The sequence below is a fragment of the Podarcis filfolensis genome (genome assembly GCF_964270895.1).
Source record: "Podarcis filfolensis genome assembly, chromosome: 15".
Taxonomy (NCBI): Eukaryota; Metazoa; Chordata; class Lepidosauria; order Squamata; family Lacertidae; genus Podarcis; species Podarcis filfolensis.
This window is the reverse complement of record NC_139618.1, coordinates 11446163-11469330: the sequence shown is the minus strand read 5'-3', so window position 1 is coordinate 11469330 and position 23168 is coordinate 11446163. Positions and strand designations below refer to the sequence as shown.

The window sequence follows — 23168 nt, the reverse complement described above, 5'->3', positions numbered from 1 at the left end:
CTGTACACTGGCTCCCTCGGCCAATAAAGCAAGATGAGTGCCGCAACCCCAGAGTCCATCACAATTAGACCTAACGGTCAGGGGTCCCTTTACCTTTACTTAAGACCAAGAGAGCCAGCGTGGTGTAATGGTTAGAGTGGTGCGAGTCAGGGGTTCAAATCCCCACTCAGCCACTGAGCCATTTGGGTGAGACCTATGTCTCTGCCTAACCTGCCTTGCAGGGTGGTTGTAAGACAGGCAGACACACCCTCTCCAAGAGGTACAGTAACTGGCCTTTCAGCAGGACTTCTGAAGCTTCAGGCCTGAGAGAACTTCACCATTAAAGGCTCAGCGGCAAACCAAGTCTATGGTCTTGCTCCCCAAACCTGTCCCTATTTTGCACTCTGCTAAAAAATAAATAAAATAAAATCCACAGTGTGGAGGGCATGTTGAATTCGTCCACTTTCAACCTCCAAAAATGAGGGGTCCTAAGAAGTTGCAACGTGACTTGGGAATTCAAAAGGTATTTTGAATAAAGATATAAATTAATATAATTTAGCTTTGCTTGGAAAGTCACATGTGTGTGCATAGAAATAATTAAAGGTGATCAGCAAGTATTTGCACCTCCTCCTCCTCTTCTTCTTCTTCTTCTTCTTCTTCTTCTTCTTCTTCTTCTTCTTCTTCAGCATTACCTGACATTTCCAGAAAGGAAAATTAAAGTGCTTTGGCTTCCCCAAAGCGGTTTGGGTGCTTCTTCAACACACAAAGCTAAATCTTCTCCAGTCGTAAAAAAACAGCTGCAGGTTTGAATTCCTCACACCCCAAAACATATTTTTAAGACAGCTCTCTGGGGGGGGGGGAAAGCAATGCAAAAATTAGTTTCACCCCCTCAAAACGACGCGCCGAGCCTTTTTCCCGCCCTCCCGCCTCAGTTCCGCTGCAGCGCCGGCCCGCGAGAAACGCAGAGACGGCGGCGCCGGCGCCTAGACCCAACCTTGTGCGCCTGCCTTGGTGAAAACAGCTGGAGCGCCCCTCCCGCCTCCCGCTCGGCTCCTTCCCCTTTTGTTCGCCTGCAAAGGGGCGCGAAGGCAGCAGCAGCAGCAGCGGCGGAGAGCTCTGCTTCTGCGCGCATCTCGCGCAGGGGACCCGCGAGAGCCCGCTGGGCCGCCCCCTCTTGCTGCTTCCCCCGCGGAGCCGAGACTCATGCAGGGAGGCGGCGCGGACGCTCCTTCGCAGCAGCAGCAGCAGCAGGCGCCCCGTCCTCGCCGGCGTCGCCTTTTGTCCACGCGCCCCGTTTCTCCTCCTTGTGACTTGGATGCAGCGAGCCTGCATCCGAAGGGAGTGGCTGGCTGCTGGTGCTGCTGCTGCCACCAGGATTATTACAGCTGTTTCTGTTTGAGGGAGCAGGCGGCCTAAGATCAGCCCCGCCGAGGCCGGATCCTTCCCTCTGCAAAAAAAAGGGGCGGAAAAAAGGAAAAAGCAAGCTTGCACAGTCAGAAGAAAGGAGGTAAGCCCACCCAGTGCAGGAGGAAGGAGGGAGGCTGGGATTCAAAAGGGAGACCTTCTTCAGGGTGGCTGCCTTTGCTGAGACAGCAACAAAGGAGGGGATGGAGGGGTGGGATGCAGTTTCTGGGTTGGAGGGTGGAAGGAGAGAGAGGGGGGAGGCATGCAGAGGGGTGGGGAGGGTCTGCTTCTGGTTGGGGGCTGGGGGGGGGGAGGGGGAGAGATCTGCAGATCCACCCCAAATTGGAAAATATCTGAGCATCCACCACGAAAGGTTTGCGGCGCCAGCCCTTCCTTGGCAACGGATTCTATCCGAGGCTGTTTGGCTCCTTCCAAACATGCACACATGCACCCCCCCCCCCGAAGGGCTGGTCGTTGTCCTTGGGTGGAAGGGAGGGAAAGCAGGGCTCTTGTTATTGTGGGGTGCGTTTTGCGTGAGGGGGCAGCGGTGAGGACCAAGCTTTGGGATATTCGACATATTCCCCCCTTCCTCCTCTCCCCAGGTTTGGAGGGTGAGGTTAAAATGACAGATTGTAGTGGAGGACGAAGAATGTTGACTTTAAAAAACGAGGATTATAATGTAATAATTAATGCGGCTTCTCCATCTTGGGAAAAGCTGTTCCACACACACACAGGCACACCATCTGCGAACGGCCGCCTGGCTCTGGTTGTTCATCTTGCAGGGATGGAGCTGTTAGCTAAGGATGCCCTGTGTTGACAACTGCTTTTGAGTGGACTTGGCAAGAGAGGAGGGGCTGGGGGAGAGTGACAGTCAGTTGTGTTTGGGCATCTTTGGTACCAGGGATGGAGCACACCTTGAAGTATGTGGAGGGGTTGTTGTTTCTGAGTAGATGCAGAATGCTTTCCCCTTCACTGCTAACAAGCTTGGAGGCAGTTCACTTCATTCATCTACAGACCATCGCCTGACCGATTTGCAGCTTGGAGGGTGTGACTATGGGATAGACTCCTATTTAAAAAAACAAAACAAAAACGTGGCTGAAGTATTGCAGCAGCTCTGCCTGGCTTGCCTCATTCATATGTGCAAGTCACCCCTCGATGTGGTAGTCACCAAGCCATGAGCCAGCCTTGTAGTCACTTCCGAATGCTTTATGGAGTGAGGCAGTGAGCTTCCAGGTGAGAGGGCATGAACTCCTGGAAGGGTTGACTTGGAGCTGGGGTTGCTACTTCTTTTCTTTTTAAAATGAAACTCTGAGTGACATCCATGTTTGCACATTGCTGAGGAAGGCCCAGGGGTCAAACCCTGTTCAGCTGGGTGAATACTTCAGGCCTTGGTTCCCCAGCTGCAAAATGGGCGCAGTAGCTGTGTCATGAGAGTCCGTTTGTTTAAGCAGCTCCTACCTGAAGTCTGTTCTAGGTGCTTTAAAAGGTAAAGGGAGCCCTGACCATTAGGTCCAGTCATGACTGACTCTGGGGTTCTGGTGCTCATCTTGCTTTATTGGCCGAGGGAGCCGGCGTACAGCTTCCGGGTCATGTGGCCAGCATGAATAAGCCGCTTCTGGCGAACCAGAGCAGCGCACGGAAACGCCGTTTACCTTCCCGCCGGAGCGGTACCTCTTTATCTACTTGCACTTTGATGTGCTTTCGAACTGCTAGGTTGGCAGGAGCAGGGACCGAACAACGCGAGTTCACCCCGTCATGGGGATTTGAACCGCCGACCTTCTGATCGGCAAGTCCTAGGCTCTGTGGTTTAACCCACAGCGCCACCCGCGTCCCTTCTAAGTGCTTTAACTATGTGTAAAAAACTATGTGCTTTAAAATGTGTAAAAAAAAAGTGGGAGGGGTAAAGAAGAAATCATAATCAATGGAATCCCTGAGGTTCTCATTCTGTTTCCATGAATAATTCTTAAAACAAGGACCCTTCTGGTGTTAATGGATGCAACGCCTATCACTCCTGGGCCATTCTGGCTGGGGCTGATGGGAGTTGGAGTCCAGCAGTATTAGGAGGGCCACCGGTTCCCTGTTCATGCCCCTAGGGTCGTGGGTTCAAGCCCCATATTGGGCAAAAGATTCTTGCATGGCAGTGGGTTGGACTGGATGATTCCCTTCCAACTCTATGATTCTAATTAATAAGCCCCTGAATGATTGTAAGAACATTTTTAGAAACAAACTTGCAACGCTTCCTTACAATTTGAAAGCTTGGGCAAGTTAGGTGCTCCCTCGTTGCCCTAACCATGTGACTTTAATTCTCGTTGGATGACTCCTAGTTTTACAAAGTTTTTTAATGCACCTGTGGCTGTGAGAGGAAAAAAAAGGATTAATTCTTTTTTCTCCCCCTTCCTCCGTTTTGCGGTTTCCCCAATCTAAATCCCTCCATCTAAACATCTACAATGGAAAATAGACAGGAGCTTGTATAGGATTTCGCAAGCTTTGGGTTATAGGGTGAGTTCAACAATATTCCAATTTATGACATTTTATTTGTGGTGTGATACATTATCTATTGAAATCTGACCTGAGTTTCTTTTTTTGAGGGTGGGAAAGCAAGAGGCAAGAGTGCTGCAATTCTGTAGGACTTAATAGGAGAAATTACACCGAACTTGAATAACTAGGCACATGTAGGCTTGCACTGTTAGTTGATAATATTTTGCAGTCTTGTTTAATACAACAGGATCCTTTGCTGTTAATATTAGTAGGGGTTGCTGTTGTTGCTTACTTCACTCAACGACCCCCTACCTCCTGGATTCTCCCTACTTTAAACATGTCCAAATCTACCCCATGGCTTGCTCCAAACTCCTCTCCCGCTCAGCTGTCCCCAGACACCCACCCCCTTCCCTCACAGATCTTTAAATGCCCAACTGGGGTGGCACGCCTCAGAAAGCAGTGCTCCCAATTGCTCTCTGGAGTGTCTACTTTCCTTTAAATGTTGTTTCTCCTCAGCAGCTCGCCTGGGCTGCCTGCCATCGAAGTCACTTGCTTGCTCGCCTCCTTGCTGTTTGGTTTTCCTCCTTACAAAAATATAGTGTTATTATTTGTATCTGTTAGCTGCTTTCCTCACAAAAGTGAACCAACGTGACTTTACAAACCAGTTACAGCAAACACAACCTATAACCCCACCCCAAGCGCAACAATGCAAATAAAAGGCAGGTTTAACAGATCCTGTCCCACTAAAAGAGGCCACGAGTAGTCGAAAGCCTGTGTAAAAGAGGGCAATATTTTCCTGGTTCCTAAAAATAAAGACAGTGCCAGTTGAGCTTCGCTGGGGAGAGCGTTCTGCAGGTGGGGAGCCACCACTAAAAAGGCCTCTAGTGTTGCCTCTCTCCATACTGTCCTCCTCAGGGACTACACACACAGAAGGGCCTCGGATTATGAATTCCAGGTCCAGAGCGGTTGCTGTGTGGAGCGATGGTGGCAGCGTTCAAAATTTGTCAAGCGCATTTTGCACCTGGCTATTGCCCACCTGCAAGCAAGTGAAGATGCCTGGGTGCCAGGATAGCACCTCACATCTCCATCTGGAGGTGCATGCCTAGAGATGCTTGGATCTTAACTGTTTTCACACACTAGCAACGCATCCTGTAGAATTCTATCTGCACAATCAGAATAAATTTCAGGGACCAAAAAGTCATACTGAAAAAAACAAGGCTTTTGAGCTGTCTGGCCCCAAGATGTCAACTAGGCATTCTGTCTTGGCGACTAATCCTGGTTTAAGGAGCCATTTGGCGCCTAGCTTATATATCTGAGTTTCTAACCCTGGATGGTAGAGGTACTTTACAGAGCACTGTCCTCTGTGAAATAGACCACTATATATATATATCAATATATCAGAGTATGGCTTTGGGTTGTTGACTGTGGGTTAATCGCTTGATTTCTGGCTTCGCTTGATTTGTGGCTGCCTCTTTCTCTCTGTTTTGATGTTGGCGTCTGCAATGCTTTCTTGGCTGTGCTTGATGGAAAGGCTGACTCTAAGCAAGGCCAGATGGAAAAGTGTGTGTGGGGGGGGGAGTGATGGCGGTGGCTTTCTGTCGTTTAGTGGTTTATGTTGGATGATGTTGGTGGCCCATCCAGACTCACAAAGGCAGCCACATTTCCTGAAGGGCGCAGAAGAAACGAAGCACAAGGAATGTTGTGTGGAAAGGGAAGAAGAAACGGGTCTTCTTCACAGACAAATAGGTTTGTCTATATTCTATACCTTTAAAACACATTCAAAACACACACACACACACAGAGAGAGAGAATTCTGGGATCTGCAGGGAATTGTAAGTCTGTGAGGCATAAACTACAGTGCCCAGAATTCTTTGAGGAGAAAAATGTGCTTTGAATGTGCTTTAAAAGTTGTCTTGTCTACACAGCCAGAGTTACTGTACTAAACAGGCTAGCAGGTATATTGTGTATTTTCTGTTATGATTTTATAGCTATATCTATATACAGTCATACCTTGGATCCTGAATGCATTGCAAATCGAATGTATTACTCAGGGTAGAGCCTAACAACTCTTGGTGTCCTTAACTGACTACAGTGGTACCTCGGGTTACATACGCTTCAGGTTACAGAATCCAATAACCCAGAAATAGTACCTCGGGTTAAGAACTTTGCTTCAGGATGAGAACAGAAATCATGCTCTGGTGGTGCAGCGGCAGCAGCGGGAGGTCCCATTTGCTAAAGTGGTGCTTAAGGTTCAGAACAGTTTCAGGTTAAGTATGGACCTCCGGAACGAAATAAGCACTTAACCTGAGGTACCACTGTACTTAATTCGTTCCAGAGGTCCGTTCTTAACCTGAAGCACCACTTTAGATAATGGGGCCTCCCGCTGCCGCCGCGCCGCTGGAGCACAATTTCTGTTCTCATCCTGAAGCAAAGTTCTTAACCTGAAGCACTCTTTCTGGGTTAGCAGAGTCTGTAACCTGAAGCGTATGTAACCTGAGGTACCACTGTACAGTTCCCAGGATTCTTTGGGGAGCAGTCATGAGTGTCTAAAGTGGCGTCATAGTGCTTTAAACAGACGGCTTCCACACACACACACCCTACCAAAGCCCAGGCTTATTGCCTGAAACTGGGACTGTTGGTCCTTGGTGGTCCTGAAAATGTCTGCATTGTAAATTATGATATTGGGAAGAATTTTTTGACAGTTGCCAAATTCAGCACATGCACAGTTCCCGCCCCCTGCTCACAAAAGGGTTGTATCTGCTCAGAGTATACCTATTTGAATTAAGGGACCTAAGTTAGTCATGTCCACAGGGCTCTGAATATGTAAAATTGCACACCTTAAGTCTAGCTGGGGTGTGAGATGCACATGGCGCCTAAAAATGTCCTGTCAATAACTGAGGTGTTAGAACATGAGTTGTCAATCTTTGCACATGCAAGGAGAAAGGATTCATCAATCCACAACAAGCCCGATCCACAACGACCCCATTCTCTCTTTCCCCTCCCCCAAGGTCCTGAACACCCCCAGCACAAAATCAATACCTCTTTAGGTTCTCGGCACACAGAAATCTGGGTCATCTGTCTAGACAAGGGAGACTTGGCCTTTAGGTGACTTTCAGAATGACATGGGAGGAGACTGAATACCTCCTGTCCAATCGGTCTGACGGGCATATATCTCTGTGTGTCAACTTACACTGTGAAAATGTTTTTGTGGATTCACTGATATGTAAGCAAAGTAGCTCAGTCCCTCTAGAAATTTCACGGCTGCCTTCTCCCACACGTACATTCTGCTCCAACCACTTTGGAGGACAGGTGGCTGGTGTCCACTAGGACTGGCAGGGTGGAGCAGTGGGTGGAGCCCAATAGTGTAGTGGCAAATTCAGAAGTGAAGGGTCCCTTCATGATTATCACAGTCACACCCCTCAATTACAGATTCAGGTAGGTAGCTGTGTTGGTCTGACGCACCCGAAATAAAAATTAAAAAATGGTCAAGTAGCGCCTTAGAGACCAACTAAGTTTGTTCTGAGTATGAGCTTTTGTGTGCATGCACACTTCTTCAGGTATTTTTAAATACATTTTTTAATTTCCCTCAATTCTTAATTTCCCTCAATTTCAAACACTGGTTGTTGTAAAATATTGGTTCAATAACGATATGGGAAGTGTATTTAATTTATTTTAATGCATTATTATGCATTATTATTATTACAGTCGTACCTTGGATCTTGAACGCCTTGACTCCTGAACAAATCAGCTCCCAAGCATTCCGGTTTTCGAAAGTTCTTTTGGAAGCCAAATGCCTGACGGGACTTGCACAGCTTCCGATTGGCTGCAGCAGCTTCCTGCAGCCAATCAGAAGCCGTGCTTTGATTTCCGAACGTTTTGAAAGTCAAACAGACTTCCGGAACAGATTCTGTTCGACTTTCAAGGTACAACTGTATATTTTTGTTGCTTTCAAATGGTCCAAAATAGCCTGTGCCAACATGGTACCCTCCAGGTGTTTTGGATCTACAACTGGCTGGGACTTCTAGCCCCCAACATCTGGATTGCATTAGGATGGCAATGGCTAGCCTAAATGGTATGTTTGCCCTGTTGTGAAGGTTGCATGCTCAAGGTTATATGAAGGTCAGGTGGCTGTTCTGTGCAGGAGAAGGTTGGGCAGGAGACCATACAAGGCTGCCTCCAATACATTGATGCCAAAATCCAGCATCGCCTGACTTCTGCGAGTGCGGCTTTCTCGCGATTGTAGTGCAGAGTGTTTGAGGACCGGGACATTCACCGGGAAACTAAAATGCGAGTTTACAAAGCTATTGTACTACCAACCTTATTGTATGCTTGTAAAACATGGACCACTTATAAACGCCAGCTTCTCGAAAGAGTCCATCAATGGTGTCTCCGAAAAAGTTTACACATCACTTGGGAAGCCAGGTGAACTAATACCAGTGTACTGGAAGAAGCAAAGACCACCGGTGTTGAGGCAATGATTCTTCAACATCAACTTCGTTGGACTGGTCATGTTGTGCGGATGCCTGGTTATCGTCTTCCAAAAGCAACTACTGTATTCCGAACTTGGAAAGCGTAATGCTGGTGGTCAACAAAAGAGGTTTAAAGACTGTCTCAAGGCAAATCTCTAAAAATGTAGTATAAACACCAACAATTGGGAAACACTTGCCTGTGAGGGAGCCAATTGGAGAACAGCCTTGACCAAAGGTGTCGTGGACTTTGAAGACGCTCGAACTCAGGCCGTAAGGGAGAAATGTGCTAAGAGGAAGGCACGCTTGGCAAATCCACACCGTGATCAACTCCTGCCCGGGAACCAATGTCCCCATTGTGGAAGCACGTGTGGATCCAGAACTGGCCTCCAGAGTCACTTATGGACTCATTGTTAAAACCGTGTTTATGGAAGATAATCTTACTCGGCTGCGAGTGATCTCCAAAGAAGAAGAAGTTGTTCCTTGCTCTGTGGATAAAGGTGTTCTTGCAGGTATGAACCTAAGAGAAAACCAGCCTCTAATGTGTGTCTCTTCGGGTGAAGCAGTGTGGGTGATGGGTTCTGAGGGCTTTTAAAAGCGGTCAAGGCAAAGAGACAGAGGAGGAGAGACATTTTGGCATTGATTCGTCTTGGTGGGACCTCCGATCTGGCTGCTTTCTTTTGACCATGAAAGAATCTTCCCATTGTGGGCCCAGACTGCATACTTTCCCCAAGAGGATATCGCAGGAAAACAAGCTGCGCTTGGCGGTGACCGGGTGTGAGCTGGTAGCTACCTCCTCTCCAGGGGTGAAATGTACCTGCAAACTCACAGAGCTCCTGCTATTCAGGAGCCCATGGGCAATGGAGAGTTGGTGGTATCTGGGCTGCTGCAAGCCAGCTGTGGATCTATATTGCCACAGTGCTGTCACCTGGGCGACTGAAATGTTTCTGTTTCCAAACTGAGACCTGCCGTGAGTCACTAGGGCTGCATTACTGACACAAGGGAGCTGTCCATAGGTTCAGCCAGCTACCTGCAACTTATCTTGCTCTCCCTGTTTTTCTGAAACTAGAGCCACATCTACACTATGCATTTAAAGCAGCATCATACCACTTCAAGCAGTCATGGCTTCCCCTCCCCTAAGAATCCAGGTAGTTCCTACCTGGAAGAAACCCCCAACCAGCCTCCCCCAACCTGGTGCCCTCCAAGTGTGTTGAAAGTACAACTCCTGTTGGTCCCAAAGCCAAAATGACTGACAGGAGTTGTATTTATTATTGTATGTATTTCATTTACAGTGGTACCTCGGGTTACAGGTACCATACGCTTCAGGTTACATATGCTTCAGGTTACAGACTCCGCTAACCCAGAAATAGTGCTTCAGGTTAAGAACTTTGCTTCAGGATAAGAACAGAAATCGTGCTCCGGCGGCGCGGCGGCAGCAGGAGGTCCCATTAGCTAAAGTGGTGCTTCAGGTTAAGAACAGTTTCAGGTTAAGAACAGACCTCCGGAACGAATTAAGTACTTAACCCAAGGTACCGCTGTATATCCCAGCTTTTTCTTTCAGGAGCTCAAGGTGGTGGCCTGCATGGTTCTTGCTCTCCTCATTCACAACAACCCTGTGAGGTAGGTTCTGAGAGGCAGTGGCCTGGCCCAAGGTCACCCAGTGAGCTTTGTGGCCGAGTGGGGATTTGAACCCTGGACCGACACTCTAACCACTACACCACACTGGCTCTCTTGTAGTCCGAAACCTCTGAAGGGCACCAGAATAGGGAAGGCTGTCCTGGGAGATTGTGAAATTGAGAACCAATTTAGTGGCTAGTGACTCAGGAGACAGCTTTGGGATGGGGAAGGGCCCTTTCTCCACTCAGCAGCTGAAGCTGCAGAAAAGTACTGTATTTTCCCGTGTATAAGACGCCCCCATGTATAAGACGAACCCTATTTTTTGTGTGCCCCAAATTAAGAAATAATTAATTGCAACATTCCGTGTATAAGACGATCCCCAATTTTAAACTTAAAATTTTTTGGGGGGAAATATAGTCTTATACACGGAAAAATACAGTAAATTTTGTGCCGCTGCTGCTATGTGTGTTTGAAATATTTCAAGGGGTTCCCCCACCCCAATCATTTGCTGATTTTTTGTTGTGGATTTGGTTGTTTGCTACTTTGATCAGCCTTATTTACTAGAAATGCACTTAAGCAGGGTTGCCATACGTCCGGAATTGCTGGACGTAGCCGGAATACGGCAGTTGGAAGCAGTGTCCGGGTGGAAATCACTGGGAAAATCCAGAAGTCTAGAATCTGGATTTTCACTTTTTGACATATGGCAACCTTAACTTCAGTCTTCACTTGTGAAGGACACATAGCCAACTTGCATGGACAGCAGATGTGTTAACAGTTTGTTTGTGTTTGTACTGTGTGGCAAAATGTGTAGCATAGGTGCTTGTTCAAGAAACGGTGTAAATCTGAGTCATGGAATCTTGCAGCGATGTTTTCCAACCAATGCTTGCAAAAATGCAAACATTAGGGGAGCGTGTGCATAAATCTGAATATGTTAGTGAAAATAACACAGGGAAATGCATTACGTTAGGGAAAACCGCTTTGCAAAAAATTGTACATTAGTCAAAGCTGCGTGCAGAAATGTGTTTATGTGGATAAATGTGCACTAAAATGTTGAAGGACTTTCATGAGAATTTTTCTAAAAAATAAAAATGTGCAAATTGTTGCAGAAATGTGACAAACTGAATTTCAAACTGGAAATCTGAGAGAACCAAAACTGGCAAATCTGCCCCTCCCTACTCAGAGTAGACCATTGGAAATAGTGGACCTAAGTTTGCCAGTCTATTAAATTCAGTATGCCTACTCTGAGCAGGGCTAGCATTGTCTACTTACCCGTAGTGCTGTTCGTTTTCTGCCTGTGAACGTCCTTTATTCTTAAGCCAATCTTGGAACCGCAAAGTTGGACCTTCGATATCTCTGTAAGTCCAATTAATTCAGAGAATTGGGTTGCTGACGCAGTCCCTTTATCCGCATGGCCTGCTTCTTTTGACATCCCCTTGTCCTTTTCCTTTGGAAAAAAAAAGAGGGGAGTCTGTGCTCTCCAATTAATGCTGGGAAAGTTTCAGCTGTGAATGTGATGCCCTGAAAGTCAGCAGCTCCCTCCCAGACAGAGATTTGACTTTGGAAACGTCACAGAGGTGGAAATGACCTTGCAAAGTTTGACATTCTGGTTCACAACTTGCATCCAAACCGTACGTTTTCAAAAATAAAAAAATAAATTGTTGCCTACTATAAAATACATTTGCCTCAGAGTGGCAATACCAAATTAACATGCCTCAAAAGATAAGAAATATTATTAACTATAAAAGTGCTTGTTTTGCAATAACGCAAAAGGGACGTATCCTTCCCCCCCCCCATGAAATGTTGAGCAGATGGCTTCCCTTAAAGAATAATGGGAACTGTAGTTTGTCAAGAGTGCTGGGAATTCTAGTTCTGTTGAAAGTAAACTACTATGCCCAGAATTCTAGGGGGGAGGCGGAGAAAGTCCTGTGCTTTAAATGTATGGTGTGAATGTGACCCATGATGAGTTTTCTTTTTACTTCTTAGAAGTTATAAAGTTGGGCAGTGGCCAATCTCACACTGTATTCATTTCCTTCCATTGTTTTCTCCAAGAACCCATACCCCAAATTTTAAGAACAGCAAACCAAAAGGCAGCTACAAAGAATTACCTGCCATTTCTGGCCATACTGCAATTGCTTATATCTTTTCTTTTGCGTTCCTTGCCTGTAAAAATAGGACGATTAAAGGATTGGCTTTTCAGCTTCTAGCAAATATTCTAGGCTATAGTTACTCGGATGTGGATTTGTATTTGTTTATGCACATCATTTTGTGGGTTGCAGTGATTAAGGCCACATCCACAGTAGCCATTTAAAGCACTATGAAACCACTTTAAACAGGCATATCTTTCCCCAAAGAATTCTGGGACCTGTAGTTTGTTAAGGGTGCTGAGAGTGCTTAGGAGATACACCGTCTCTCCCTCTGAATGGTTTCATAACCAGTCCTTCTTTCCAGGGAACTCTGGGAACTGTAGCTCTCTGAGGGGAACTCCTTGTTGTTGTTGTTGTTTAGTCGTTTAGTCGTGTCCGACTCTTCGTGACCCCCTGGACCAGAGCACGCCAGGCACTCCTGTCTTCCACTGCCTCCCGCAGTTTGGTCAAACTCATGCTGGTAGCTTCGAGAACACTGTCCAACCATCTCCTCCTCTGTCGTCCCCTTCTCCTTACGCCCTCCATCTTTCCCAACATCAGGGTCTTTTCCAGGGAGTCTTCTCTTCTCATGAGGTGGCCAAAATATTGGAGCCTCAGCTTCAGGATCTGTCCTTCCAGTGAGCACTCAGGGCTGATTTCCTTAAGAATGGATAGGTTTGATCTTCTTGCAGTCCATGGGACTCTCAAGAGTCTCCTCCAGCACCATAATTCAAAAGCATCAATTCTTCGGCGATCAAGCCTTCTTTATGGTCCAGCTCTCACTTCCATACAGGGGAATAGGGGCCTCCTAACAACTCTTAACAAAATACAGTTCCCAGGATTTTTTAGGCAAAGCCATGTCCATTTAAGCGGTATAGCTTTGAACCTGTAGTCTTAAGTGGTGCTTCACTGTTCTGCATTTCTTTCAGTGCCCCAAGCCATTACCTTGTTTCTATGTCTGGCTGATGGATCTTGCGTTAGATCCATAAACTTCAAGTCTGCCCATTTCTCTCTTCCAGTCCCTGGAACCTCACAGGCTTGTGGCCTGAAAGACAGAGCCTTAGGGATTTCCACGTTGGCCCATTGTAGCAAAACCAGAAAAGATAAGATTTATTGTGGTATCGACTTTCTTGGAGTAGCGCCCGTTTTGTCAGGTGTGCTGTGCTTCTTCCTTAGCTGACTGATTTATAAAGACAAATGTCACCAGTAGCAGAATGTCCAGGATGCCAGCCAGCCAGCCAGCCATTCCATGCCCTTTCTCAGGATACTTCATTCCATTCCACCTAGTTTTCTGTCCCACTGTCCCAGCCACCCCACCCCCCAGCTAACCGTCATTCTGTGACCAGTCAGCATACTCAGTCTTCATGGGCTCTTTGGGGGATTTTCTCCCCCTAAAGATTTCCCTGCACTTCTGCAGGCTTTGAGTTTAGCTGGGTGTGCTGATCTCCTCCTCCTTGTACATGGAAGGGACCTTTTTAGCTGCATAAGATCCCACACTCAGAGAATAAGTTTGCTATTAGCACGTAAGATCATTGCTAGGTAATAACAACTATTATGCAATTGCAGCTGTATAGAACACAAATACCGTGTTCCTAGTTCTGCTTTTGCTAACTTAATACATATTTAAAGAAAGAGAGAGAGAGAGAGAGAGAGAGAGAGAGAGAGAACCTGGGATGAGGTTGAGTTAATTGACAACAACATCTTGCAGTTGCCCCATTGGCTACCTGCACTGATCCTCATTCTTTCTAGGCACCGTGTCATCCTGGCTTGTCATGCAGATGCAAAGCTTATTCCATTCGATTTGAATTCAGAACTGTGACAGTTGCGTAACACCAAAGGGCATCAAAGTTTCTTATCTCCTTTGAACACGTCAAACAAAATTTTGAATCTGCAAGCGCCTCTTCCTTTCAGAAGATGTTACCGTCTTCTACTTGGCGTAATGAGGTCTCCTTTGAAAGCAAAGGGCTCAACAGTTTCATCAGTGGAAAATGCTGTCCTGCCCAGGGTGCAGAGGATTGAAAAATGTTGCTTATTCATGCAGAGACTGTGTTAGCAAGTCAGACTCCCCATTTCCCAAACAGAGGAATTTTCTGTTTGTTTTTAAGCAGGGGATGGGGAAATTGCCACCTTCCATCTGTTTTGGGATCATCCTTGCATACTGGCCATGCTGGCTGGGGCTGATGGGAGTTGGAGACTGACGCCGTCCAGAGGGCTATAGGTTCCCCACTCCATTTTCAATTCTGTTGCTGCAGTGCTTTGCAGTAGCTTTAGAAATTTTCCTTGCCTGGGGAAGGACCTTAGCTCAGTGGCAGATCCTCTGCTTTGCATGCAGGATGTCAAGAAGTGAGCTGGCAGTAAATCACACTGTTGAAAGTTGAAGTTAACTCTGTGCACGTCCTGCACAGACCTGGTGGAGTGTCAGGCATAATGAACACTGCAGCTCATCCCTGCTAGCTCTTGCCCCATGAATCAGTTGCCGAGACTGAAAGTCCCCACCTCCCCACAGCCATCTAGGTCCCCTCCTCTCCAGGGATTTCCCCCAAGCAATCAGAAACTGTGCCTACATACAGCCTGCCACTACTCTGCCCTTTTCATGCCTCTTCTGGTTCTAGGAGACAGTGGGAAGGGGAGCTTGTCGCGGCAGGAGGCAGAGACACTCGTGACTCTTCACTAGCCTGACGCATCTCTGCCTCATGGCCTCTCTCCTCCAAACCTCCTGCTTCAGCGTCTACCTCTGATTCTGGAATCTCTCTGCCAGTTCCTGTTACCTCCTCAGCTTCCCACACACCCTCTTCCCAGTTTTCTCCCTCTGTCCCCTCATTGTCGTTCCACTCCCCCCAGCAGTGGCATGCGGTGCAATATTCCACAGGGGAACAGTTGGGGCCAGAGGTGCTAGCTTACAAGGGGTGTGGGGGTTGATGTCATGTGTGTGATGTTGCGACGTCACACACGTGAGCTTCGCGCCTCCCTCCCGAAGCTGGGCAGAAGCTTCCTGGGCTTTGGGAAGGAGGCATCAGGGAAACATTTAGGGAGTTAGCATAGTCCCCTTAGTCCAGTGGCCACACACCACTGCTTCCAGGCTCTGAGTCTTCTTCCCTTGGGGATTCCACATTCCTTTGCATCCAGCAGGAGATGCAGGAGGTCCCAGTCTCAATCCCCAGCATCCCTAGGTAGGGCTGGGAGTGTCCCCTGCCCGAAAGCCTAGACAGCAGCTGCCAGTCAGTGCAGACAGTCCTAAGCTAGGTGGACCAATGAGCTAACTTGGGTGCCCTGTGTTCCCAAACCCTGAAAGCTGCAGTTAGCGCTCATAAACACCTCTTGTCTTCATTATCCTGGCACAGTTCCCATTGCACATTAAACCCTGAGGCAGCCTGTTCTACTGCGCAACTAGCTTGTGTCATTAGGAAGTTCCTCCTAACGTTTCACCAAGATCTTCTTCCCCGCAATTTCCAGCTGCTGGGAGAGTCCACAGAGAACAAGTCTGCTCCTGCATGACAGTCCGTCAGATGTTTGGAGGCAGCTATCATGGCACTCCCTTTATCTTATCTTCCCCAAGCATTCATGGGCCTTTTCTTGTCCTGATCTTCCTTCCAGCAGTGCTTTTCTGCACACAAAGCCGCAGAAGAAAAAAGTGCAGAGTAATCCTCTGGAGAACTTGGTGATGCTGTTTTGAGCCTGTATGCACTACACATTTAAAGCAGCATCTTTAAGCAGCCATGGCTTCCTGAAGAGAATCTTGGGAACTGTGGTTTGTTCAAGCTACAGTTCCCAGGATACTCTGCAGGAAGTCATGGCTGTTAGGAGGCCTCTCAGAGAGCTTCAATTCCCAGAGTTCCCTGGGAAGAGGGATTGGCTATTAAACCCACTCTGAGATTTGTAGCTGTGTTTGGAGAACAGGGGTCTCCCATCAACTTTCAGCAACCTTATCAAAGTACACTTCCCAGGATTCTTTGCAAGAAGCCATGACCATTTAAAGTGGTACAATAGTATTTTAATGTCCCAAATGTTGGTGCCTTAGTAAGCACCCTTTTCCTTCCACATTTCTGCAAGTAAAGCAAGGTAGAGACTTAACAAAAATTAAATGAAGGCTAAGCTTTCAAGGAGCCATCCTGGAATATCTTGGAGGGGAGGGGAGTTCCCACATAGAACCCTCTTCATGTGATTACAGCCCCGGCTAACAAACAATTCAAGGAATCTGATTTTCAAAGTTGTTTTCTGGAAACAGTGTTACAGTGGTACCTCGGGTTAAGTACTTAATTCGTTCTGGAGGTCCATTCTTAACCTGAAACTGTTCTTAACCTGAAGCACCACTTTAGCTAATGGGACCTCCCGCTGCTGCCGCACCGCCGGAGCATGGTTTCTGTTCTCATCCTGAAGCAAAGTTCTTAACCTGAAGTACTATTTCTGGGTTAGCGGAGTCTGTAACCTGAAGCGTTACAGGTTACAAGGTACCACTGTATAACATTCAGGGTAAGGTTATTTGTTGTTGTTGTTGTTTTGCCTTCTGCAGGCTGTGTACAGTACACACTATGAAGAAGAATTCTGGGTGCTGTAGTTTGTTAAAGGCTGCTACAGTTGTACCTTTGGATGCGAACGGGATCCGTTCCAGAGCCCCGTTTGCATCCTGAAGCGATCGCAACCTGCTTCCGCGCATGCACGTGAGGTCATTTTGAGCGTCTGCGCATGTGCAAGCGGCGAAACCCGGAAGTAACGTGTTCCGTTACTTCTGGGTCGCTGTGGAGTGTAACCTGAAAACACTCAGCCTGAAGCATATTTAACCCGATGTATGACTGTAGGAATTATAGCTCTGTGAGGGGTAAGCTATAATGCCCAGAAGTCTTTGAAGGGGGTGGGGAAAATATGCTTACAGATATATAGCATGTGCACAGCTGCTTCTTTCAGAGTGCTAGAGAAGCAGTCTCTGCTCCAAGTGGCCTACAATCTGTCATTCAACATGGGGAATTCAGCTGAAGGAAATTAACTCATGTGCTGTTATTTTTAAAGGTAGGTAGGTGTGTGTGTGTGTGTGTGTGTAAAATCACTATTGTGGATGCGGACTCTGGATTTCTGAACCTCTTTAAAACCAGCAGATTGTATCAGTAGTGTTGCCCATTTTGCAAAATGGCATTGGGACTTACTAGATTACTCTTTTCCACATTGGTCTCTCTCCTCCCCACAGTCAGTGAGTGTGTTTGCAGGCACTGTTGAGAGCAATTTCCCCCCCTCCAAAGGGTTTTTAGAAAGCTAGAATTCCTCCCTGAGCAAGTCTGTGCAAAAGTGCCTTTTATTGCCCAAAGCCCTTCTGCAGCTACTTTGACATTGTCTCATGCTATCCCACTTCCTGTTTAAGAAAGAGAGAGGGAGGGTGGGGAGAGAGAGAGAGAGAGAAGAGAAGAGAGGAGAAAGGGGTGGGAGTGGAGAATCCATTCCTCTTGCAGACACATCCCAAACTAATCTGCAGTGAATCACACAGCTGGTTCCCTGCCAAAGTGCACAGAGCCGAAGGGGCAGAGGAGGAGCAACTGCCCGAGAGAGTACATTTCTTTCGGGATTCTGGAGCCATTGACTTAACACACAAATGCACAGGAACCTCTGCACACGAGGTAAGCAGACCAAGCCTCTCCGGCTTTCCCGAATAACGGGCAGGAGCTCTGAAGGAGAACTGACCGTGTCCCTTTCGCATTCCAAAATCTCCTGCTTCTTCCAGAGGAGTTCAGACATCTCCTGGCAAGTTGTCCCGAAGTTCTGGCCTCTGTTCAGGGACAATTTGCTGCCTCAGAACCTGGCACCCTCTTGCCGGCATCCTGCTGTAAGAGTTGAAGAGTTAAGCCAATTCCCCCCCCCCTTTACGTCTCTGTCTTTGTTTCAGTCTTAGAAGCAGTTCTGTTGGGGAGGTAAGTGGGGGGGAGTGTCACTTTGAGTTCCGCTCCTTCTGTCTTGCGTCTGTGCCATGACCCAGAGTTAACTCAGTGGTGCTTGTGGCTTGAAGACACTAGGGAATGGCTGCTGGCTTGGGTGACTTTAGAAGGGGGCCTGATAAATTAATGGAGACTAAATGGCTACCATTTTTTATCTTTATTATACAATATTTACTCAAATCTGACGTTCACCTTTCTTGGCCAAATCACATTGCGAAAATTAAGGTGTGCATTAGATTCGATGGCACACTTACATTCACCAGCAGATACTTTTTTTGGTTTCTAGGTTCTGAAAATTGAGGTGCGCATTAGATTTGATGGCGCATTAGACTTGAGTAAATATGGTACTTATGTATCCCGCATTTTCCTCCCAAGGTGCTCATGGTCCTCTTCTTCCCCATTTTATCCTCACAACAACCCTGTGAGGTAGGTTAGGCTGAGAGATGGTGGTTGTGCTTCGTGGCTGAGTGGGGATTTGAACTCTGGTCTCCCAGGGCCTAGTAACCAGCTCTGTAACCACTAGGCAAGATTGGTATGGTATGTCCTTCCAGTCCTTCTGAATAAAGGGCCAGTTTGAAGAGGAACAACCCTGGATTTATAGGGCCTGTTGCTTTGGCCTGGCTTCTGCAAGGAGTCCATGCGAAACAGGTCCCATCCACACTGTACATTAAAAGCATGTGACTTTCACTTAATCATGGGAACTCTAGTTTAAGCGTATTGTGAATTGTAGCTCTTTGAGCGGGTGAACTACAGTTCCCAGGATCCTCTGGGGGAAGCTGTATGCATTGACTGTATGGTGTGCATGTGCCAAAAGTTTTTTGAGAGAGGTTTTAAATTGTCGATTTGATGCTCTGATTTGATCCTCGGTTTTATTTACTGGTTGGGAATTTTTATCCTTTAATTGCTTGGTGGTTGTTTTTAATCCTTGATTCTGGTTTTTGGCTTACTGTGTGCACACATAGAGTTTCCAATGCATTATACCCAGTGCTATTCCTTCTCAGAGTAGACACATTGGAATAGTGGACATGACGTAACTTAGAATCGCAGAATTGTACAGCTGGAAGAGGGTCCCAAGGCTCATCTAATCCGACCCTCTGCAATGCAGGAATCACAGCTAAATAATCCATGACAGATAACCATCCAACCTCTGCTTAAAAACCTCCTATGAAGGACAGTCCACAACCTTCCAAGAGAGACTGTTCCACTGATGAACAGCTCTTACCATCAGAAAGTTCTTCCTAATGTTTAACCACAATCTCATTTCTTATTATTTGAACTGCCTGGCTTGGGTCTTCCTCTCTGGAGCAGCAGAAAGCATGCTTCGTCTATCTTCCATGTGACAGCCCTTCAGATATTTGAAGATGGCTGTCATATCACCTCTCAGTCTTCTCTTCTCAACCGTTCCTCATAAGGCTTAGTTGCCAGACCCTTGATCATCTTGGTCACCTTCCTCTGCACACGTTCCAGCTAATCAGTATCCTTAAATTCTGGTGCCCCAAACTCTGCACAGTCCTCCAGGTATGGTCTGAACAAGGCAGAACAGAGTGGGACTATTACTTCCCTTGATCAGGACGCTATACTTCTGTTGTTGCAGCCTATAGTAGCAATTATTATTATTAGACATAAAGCATATATAAAAACATAACAAAACGTTAAACATTAAAAGCTTCCCTATGTAGGGCTGCCTTCAGATAACAGCCACCACCACGACAACAATTTCATTATTTATACCCCGCCCACTCTGAGCAAGTTCCAGCACATATAAAAACGTAATAAAACGTCAAACATTAAAAACTTCCCGAAACAGATGTCTCTGAAAGGTTGTATAGTCACTTATCTCCTTGACATCGGATGGGAGGGTGTTCCACAGGGTGGGCACCACTAGCAAGAAGGCCTTTTCTGCTGCATAACACCCCTAGAACCTTTTCCCATGTACTACTAGTAAGCCAGATGGCCTCCATCCTATATTGGTGCATCTGGTTCTTCCTGCCTAAGTGCAGAACATTACATTTGTCCCCACTGAAGTTCATGTTGTTAGTTTTGGCCCAGTTCTCCATTCTGTTAAGGTCATCTTGAATCCCAATTCTGTCTTCTAAGATAGTGGTTCTCAAAGAGTTGGCAGGAGAGTGTGGTGGGAAGATTCAAGGACAATCAAATCAACATATGAACATTTCAGTATTGTATTGTATATACCGTATTTACTCGAGTCTAATGCACCATCGACCCTTGAAACCAAAAAAAGTATTTGCTGGCAAATGTAAATGTGCCATTGAATCTAATGCACACCTGAATTTTCGTAACATAATTTGGCCAAAAAAGTTGAGCATTAGATCCGAGTAAATACAGTATATATTTTTTAATTTGCAGAATATTGATAGATAGCTTTTCAAAATGAGAGGATGAGAATTGGCTGTTCTTCTACAGTTGTTCACAACATACTGTTGTGAACAGCGATTTTCAACTCTGACGAATATGAAAGACCAGAAAAGAGAAAGGCTTCTTTGTGTTGATGAGGAGATGACAGTTTGTTTGTCTCAAATTAGACCTAATATAAATGAGATTACCCAGCAAAAGCAAGCTCACTCTAATTGAATTTGTATACAGTACATACTTAAGAGTCCTGTTTATAATTATATTTTGGGAATGATGCATGTTTTTATGTAGCTGCACTGGATGTCCCATGATCATATTATAAAGTAGTTGTGTTCTGTGATATAAATCACCACTAGGAGTTGTTGTTTTTCTTTTTCCAATGTATGTATTATCAGTAAAAAAAATCGTTGTGGCATGAGCAAGTTTCTATTCTGAAAGTGTGGCCTTTAGAAAGAAGTTTGAGAACCACTGCTCAAAGGGATTAGCTATCCCTGCCAGTAGCTTCATGGAACCATTAATTTCAGTGGGTCTACTCTGAGTAAAATGTAGCTGCAGAAACCCAGCATTTACAGATGTGACTTGTTGGATATCAAGTGTCATATAAGTTGTGCTTTGCAAAACCCTTTTGGCCATAAGCGAGGGAAGTTTGACCTGACCAAATTAAAGTCTTGCCTTTTGTACGGTTCTTGGGGAAATGTCTCCGCAACGGTCCAGCCCAGAGATGGGGAACTCGTGGTCCTCCCAGATATTGTTGGACTACAACTCCCATCATCCCTGACCATTGGCCATACCGGCTGGGTCTGATGGGAACTGGCGGACCACACAGGATCCCTATCTTTCTTTTGCTTTGTTCTGGTGCGCGAACCTGGGGTTAACAAAGTCAATATTTTTAGAGGACCATAAAAGCAGGAATGGCAGTAGCTGAGAGACAGGAAGTAATTAAGGCATGAGTCGGGGATTTTGGCGTAAGCTGAGCTGGTGGGGGAGACTTTTGGCAGCGTTTCACTTAGTAGCGGCTGACGTAGGGGGGTGGGGAGCTGTTTGCCAGGCCAGATTGAGAGAATCCTGACACAGTTTGTCCTTAATGCATCTTGCTCTGAGAAGTCCCGAGCATAGCAGGACACAGGATTCGATTGCCTTTGGATGAGAGAGCCACAGAGATGCATGGTGTTTTCTGGGAAATCTCCTTTGCGTGCTAAAGTAGAAGTGGAACAGCATGGGAGTCAGTCCTGCTCCTAAATTGGGTGGTAGGGTCTCAGAAGCTCTGCATTGGCTTCCTAAAGAGTACATGTTTGTGTCCTGGTGGCCAGTGAGCTTCTGGGCCCAATTCAAAACGCTGGTTTTGACCCATAAATCTTATGCAGCTCGAGACTGCCTCTTCTCACGTGAACCAACCTTGCTATTGTCATCAGTTTAGAGGACACAAGAACAGGCCTTTTCAGTAGTGGCTCACCTGGTACCATCATTAGAAAGCTTTAGGCGCCAGGCCCAAACATTTCTTTTTCGCCAGACTTTTTAATCATCTGTGGCCTCCTTGAGTGTATGTGTGTGGGGGAGCGATGTTTTAATCCTGCCTTTTAAAAATGTGGATGCTTTATAGATTTGCCTATGATGGGTTTAACAGGTGTGTTTTTATTTATTGTTGCAAGTTGCTTTGGGTTGCATTGGCAAAAAGAGAGAACGACAGATAAGTAGAACAAATAAGTACAGACTCCAAGGCCTCAGTGTCTAGCTAGAAACTCCCCAAAGCACACTCCTCGTTCCAATTTTATGGAGATTGTCTCCATCTTCTACTGTTCTTAAGGCATTACCTTCTATGGATTTCCCCCAAATCTCCTAACTATAGAATCCCATTGATCATCTCCTACTTAGCCAACTGAAAGGTAAAGGTAAGGGACCCCTGACTGTTAAGTCCAGTTGCGGACGACTCGGGGGTTGCAGTGCTCATCTCACTTTACTGGCAGAGGGAGCTGGCATTTGTCTGCACACAGTTTTCCCAGGTCATGTGGCCAGCATGACTGAGCTGCTTCTAGCGAAACCAGAGCAGCACACGGAAACGCCGTTTACCTTCCCGCCGGAGTGGTACCTATTTATCTACTTGCACTTTGACGTGTTTTCGAACTGCTAGGTTGGCAGGAGCAGGGACCGAGCAACAGGAGCTCACCCCGTTGTGGGGATTCGAACCGCCGACCTTCTGATTGGCAAGCACTAGGCTCTGTGGTTTAGACCACAGCGCCACCCCCAAAAGCAATTGTTCAGCATCTGTAACGCTGCGTTGTTTTGGATGTAATGCCGAACTCTTGTTCATTGCTATGGGAACAAGCCCTCTGCTTCATTCGCTCCTTTCAATGCTTCTGGTTTAAATTAACTTCTGGTTTAGGCAAACCATTGTCCGCCAGACTATGAAACCTGTAAACACTTGTTTGCACAAACCTCAGTTGGACGTCGTAGGAAATCTTGGTTTATCGTGATGTCAGTGTGCCACTGTAAAGCCTTACGCTTGTGCTCCTCCTCTGGGGCGACTGCTTGGAGTCATTTGGAAACTCTGGCTTCCTTTTTTGAATAACCACAGCTTGTTGGGTGGTTTTGACACCCAACCAAGTGTGAAGAACTGTGGTTTGTTTGGAACAAGCCACTTTCAAACTATGATTTGAGAAGCTGGCTTGCTTCATGTATTCTCCAACCTGATGCCTTCTAGTCAGTGCTATTTTTTCTGGGGGGACGCTGGGGTACACATACCCCTAAACATTTTGTGAATCTAACAGGAGACGAAACTTTTTTTTTTTTTTTTAGTTTCTTCTCTAGTACGG

General features: G+C 46.5%; 1 protein-coding gene across 6 annotated transcripts in view; it reads left to right on the top strand.

Moving 5' to 3' along the window:
• Positions 1 to 1004: 1004 nt before the first annotated feature.
• CLIP2 (CAP-Gly domain containing linker protein 2) overlaps positions 1005 to 23168 on the top strand; it is a 69823-nt gene continuing 47659 nt past the window's right edge. For 2 of the 6 annotated variants that reach the window (XM_083587542.1, XM_083587539.1), the window contains exon 1: positions 17516 to 17670. The gene's annotated coding sequence lies outside the window, so the exon portion shown is untranslated. Of the gene's footprint in view, positions 1487 to 8741; positions 8840 to 17515; positions 17671 to 23168 lie in introns of those variants that run through there. The other 4 variants (XR_014541906.1, XM_083587538.1, XM_083587541.1 and 1 more) reach the window with 4 other exon arrangements.